Source organism: Heterocephalus glaber, unplaced genomic scaffold (genome assembly GCF_053883595.1).
Source record: "Heterocephalus glaber isolate CG9 unplaced genomic scaffold, H.glaber_assembly_v1.0 deba00000470, whole genome shotgun sequence".
In the NCBI taxonomy this organism is placed as follows: domain Eukaryota; kingdom Metazoa; phylum Chordata; class Mammalia; order Rodentia; family Bathyergidae; genus Heterocephalus; species Heterocephalus glaber.
The window spans coordinates 7,619,524-7,624,623 of record NW_028258145.1 but is presented as its reverse complement, the minus strand read 5'-3'; positions in this window follow the sequence as shown (position 1 = coordinate 7,624,623).

The window sequence follows — 5,100 nt, the reverse complement described above, 5'->3', positions numbered from 1 at the left end:
ATTATTTTATAATTACATTTCAATTTCAGAAGTGCTCCTCCTATTTGTTTTCTGGGAATCTCTTTGGAAACTTATCAAGTAATTAGTTGATCAGCTTACCTTTGAGCATCAAGTGGTATTTTATCTTAATCTAAGATGTCTTTAATAACAAGGTATCAGTGATGTGATAATTCAATTCTGAAGCCTCCAGAGACATCCTACATTCTATTTGTCATACAAAAGCAGAGACTTACTCAAGTGGAATGAATGTCTGTGTTTAGTTATATTTATCACTGCTGCTAGACTATGAATGAAAGGCATAACTGTGCCAAACATTATATGTGTGATATATAAAAATAAAATAAGCAATATTGATTTACTATAATTATTTCATGACATATGTCATAATAAATTTAATCTAAAAGTACAGCAACAATTTATTTGGGGCACAAGTAATAACCATATCTTTGCATCTTTTTAAATGGAGTTTTTGTCTCTCTCTCTTTCTCCCTGTCTCCCTACCTCTCTTTTCCTTCCTTCCTCTGTCTTTTCTTCCTCTTCTCTGTCTTTCTGAATGTCATAAATTTCTCAAGATGAATTGTTTGTATAAATTTTAGTGTATAATGAATTGCATCATTTCAATATATAATCTTCCTACAATATCTTGTCATTGGTAAATGAAAAAATTACAAGTTGGCTTTTCCACACAAACTAATACTTTTACAAAAAAACCTAGTGGGACTTTGCCGGTTATAAGGACTGAATAACCTCTCTACCTTTTATACCTTGCATTCATATGAGAGGTACCAAGAGCTAAGCCTCTCTGATAAATCTACCTCCTTTATTTTAGGTAACTTGTCCAGCCTTCTATAGGTACTGATACACAGTGATGACTTTGGTTTGCTGTCAGTGCTTAGGAAAATCTCTTCAATTTCTGCATCTGTGACTAAAAGGAGAATAAGATAGTTATTTGGACAGATATCAGGTATTTGGTTGTAAACTTCCAGCACTACTGAATTTTAGAATTTGAGAAATTATTGCTAATGTTAGGTCTTCTGCTTAATACTGCTGAACAGCACATATTTCTAAGAAATTGTATAAAATAAAAAGATCCAGATTCTGTGTCAGAAAGCCCTTAGTGCCCAGCACAGAGTGCAAAGTTAGGGTATCTGATCTCAAATTCTGGCACCTGCAGTTTGGGACTGTAGGTAACGCTGAGGTTGAATATTTTTGTCCCCAAACTCAAGTGTTTGGAAACTTCATCACTAATGTGATGGTATTAGGAAGTGGAGGTTTTTGGAGGTTATTAGATGAAGAAGGCACAACTTTCAGGAGTAGGATTAGTGCCATGTACAGAGGTTCTGGAGAACTGCCCTGTCATTTCCAGCAGTTGAGAACACAACAGGAAGGCACCACCATGAACCAGGAGGATGTCTTCACCAGACACCAAGGCTGTCTCTGCCTGGATCTAGTACTTCCCATTCCTATAAGAAATGAATTTCTGCTATTTATAAGCTATGCGGCCTAGCATATTTTGGTACAGCAGCCTAAGATTATAAAGACAGACAAGTTACTTATCTGTGTAAGATTTCCATGTGTATCAAAAGTCCTAATGGTACTAGTTTCACAGTACTGGTGTGAGGTTTAAATATGTTAATCTTCATAAAGCTCCTGGAAGGCTTCTTGAAATGTGAATGTTAACTATTATTCCAGAGGAGAAGTTGGCACTAAAATGCTAGAGTGTCCATGGTCCAGGAGGCCTCTGTTACATTACCTTTCAATCACACCTCCCAATGGTACAATGGAAGAATCATTCACTGCACAGAAATAAGAGTGAGATATAACTACTCTACCACATTTAAGAAGTGGAGAAAATTCTGTACGTGGGATTTGTTGTTTCTTTATAGAGTCTTATCAGGAAAGTTTTTATTTATATATTCATTCTATACATATTTATCTCATTGTACTAAGGTATGTTCTGTAGGAAAAAACAAAGTGTTCTAGACCAAAATCTACTGGACTGTAATAGGCTTATGGCTAGTATCATAGGGTAAAATGGAAGGAAATAGAGTGAGGAATGGATAAATGGGTAAATAGATAGGTAGGTAGATACATACAAACATACAAAGATACATAGATTCACAGACAGATAGACAGGGAGAACAGATACAGATGATAGAAGAGAAAAGAGACAGGGAGAGGGAGGGAGAGGAATGGGGACAGGGACAGAAGGAGACAGGAAGGGAAGGAGCTCTGTCTAATCTAGGACTGAATAATTTTACTGCTACCTGTCTTAATTAGGGTATTCTAAGGAATACCCACACACATTGTTTAAATAGCCCATCAATTTAAACCTAGGATATTCCTTATTGTCCTTTTGTGCTCCTCTGTCTCTGGCCAGCAATGTGGAGAGGACATGCTTCCTTCACAAGTCCTCTAATCCTCTGCACCATAGAGCTGGTTGCTCTGAGTTCCACACCTGAGGGCCACCAAGGCACCCACATATCCACCACCAGGTCTTCGCACAGTGGTCCCAGCCTCCTGCACCTCCATATACCTCACACTATAGGGAGCACTCCATAAGGGCTAGCCCATGTCACAAAGAGCCTTAGTTACCTAGCTGCAGATTATTAGAGCTCCCAGGTAGCTGAGGACATTATACTTACAGGAAAGGTGGGCAAGGGGAAAGCAGCCTAGGTCAGAAGCTCTGTTTGTGCTCCATAGATCCTAATATTTAGATGATTGCAGATTCCCTTACAGCTGTGTCCCAACTCTGCCCTTTTCTTGGCCTTTATGTCTTTTTTACTTCTATTCCCTCCCATCTGCTCTCCCAATGCTCTGCCCTCTGCCCTTGACCTGCTCCTTGGCTAAGCACTGTCCCTCTACCTCTGCTTCAGCAGTGCTAGCTCCAGAGCTTGGTGAGCAGCGTAAGGAGGCATGGGTTTTTTTCTTCCTCTTTCTTTCCATTTTTCTTTCTTTGTAATTCTTAATGATTTTTGATAATAACTCCCATCTCCAATTATGTTATCAAAGGCAAAGCCTGTGCATATATACACCACTGAGACCATCTTCTCCTTGTTTCTCTCATGATTGTGTCTGTGAATAAAACCCTGAAATTATCAATTGGATAATAGAGCTATACAGCTCTTCCAAAGACTTGGGTTAAATTTGCTGTGGTTTCAAGTAGTATCATCATTAGAAATAATAGTAATAAACCTCCCACCCACACTCAACCACACACGATGGGCCGTCAATGTTCCACTTGAGAAGTGTGCAGGGGCCATAGCCCAGGCAGAATACTCTGAGTGAAGAACAGGGGACAAGCTGGTGACTATCCTGCTTCTTCACTCCTCAGGTCCCTTCTCAAGCCCCAGTTCTTACACAGAGCATGCTTGCAGCCCAAGCCCCCATGTTCCTCCTGTGCCCTCTGACACTTGTTATCTCTACCACTTACTCATCCCTTTACAGTGCTGCCTTAGATGGTTATTGATCTTCACTAGGTACCCTGTCCTTTATACTTTGATCTTTCTGCTTCACACCAGTTCCAGTCTTCTCCTCCAACAAGTAGCTTATCAGAAGTAGCTACTGTCTCTTAGGCTGCTTAGAAGTGTCTTGATGAATGCAACTAATTCCCTTTCTACCTATCTTACTTTCTGATCACTGAGACACAATACCTGACACCCACAACTCTAAGGAGGGGAGGTCTATTTTGGCTCATAGTTTATAGAGGTTTCAGTCCATAGTCATCTAGCTCCAGGGAAGGGCAACATGGCAGAGGGGCATTGCATAGGAGAAACAGTCCATGGCATGGTGGACAGGAGGCAGAGTGATCAAAGGAAGAGGAGGGAAATAGACTCTCTCAGGCCATGCCTCCAGGGATCTACCTCCTTCAACGAGGCTTCACTTCCCATCATCACATTTAGCTATAAACTCATCAGTAGATTAATCCATCATGAGTGTCATACCCCTATGGTCCAATCACCTCCCCAAAGCCCCACCTATGAGCACATGAGACTTTGAGGGGACATCTAGATATAAACCATAATACTACCTATCCATCTACATAGAGTTTATACACCAGAAAGTAGTGATAAACTACCACCCCCTTGACCCCACCAATAGTAATATAAGTAATATTCACTGTGATCTAACTCCATGCCCAACTGCTCCATAGAGCCTTTTCAAATGTTGGCTAACCCTCACTGTATGATTAATCCTTGTTAATTCTGTGAAGAGATGATATTTTCTCATAATATAGATGACAGAACTAAAATTCAAAGTGTTTAAGTAAATACCTTGATGACATAGAGATCCTGCACCCCTAATACAAAAATTTAAAATCCTCCAAAACGTGAGATTTTTTGACCTCTGCTGTAACACAAGTGAAAAATTGCACAACCTGCCTTGTGTGTGGCAGTCAAAACAAGCACATGGAAAACACTAAGAAATTACCTTCTAGCTCTATGTAAAAGGTGCACATGAAACATTAATGATTTCAGGCTTAGATCTGGGTCCCATCCTTGAGATATCTCATTAGGTACATGCAAATGTTCCAAAATCCAAAATATACTTGAAATTTAAAACACTTCTGACCTCAAACATTTTCTAAAATAAAATAAAACTCAACCTATATAAGGCAAGTAACTCCCAGGCTTGGTGCCGTGAAAGTCCATAGACTTCCCCAGGCCATGTGCTCCCAATGATGAAAGGTAAATGTAGGATGTGTCCTCTCCTGACAGATGCTGACATGTTCAAGTGCATGGTGTTCCTCTGCCCCATAGCATCAGAAAGAAGAAAGTAAGGAAAAGTATGAAGGAAAAATGACCCCTCACATCAAGGAGTCAGAAATCCTTCTCATATACCATGAATTCAGGACAGTCACTGAATTTCGGCCCCAGTTCCTACAGAGCTGTTTGAGGGATCGTAGAAGAAAAACAGTATTTCTCTTTTTTCTGATGTTTAATTCAGTAGTGGAAAGGATCTGGGTTCAAAATGTTGCCCCAGCCTTGTGCTCTGCAGGGCTGGCTGGGAGGAAACAAGAGTATCTTTTCCTGCCTGCGGAGCCATTTCTTTTATTCATTCTGAGGCTGGCTCTGCCCTGCTGCTGAACTCATCTCTGTC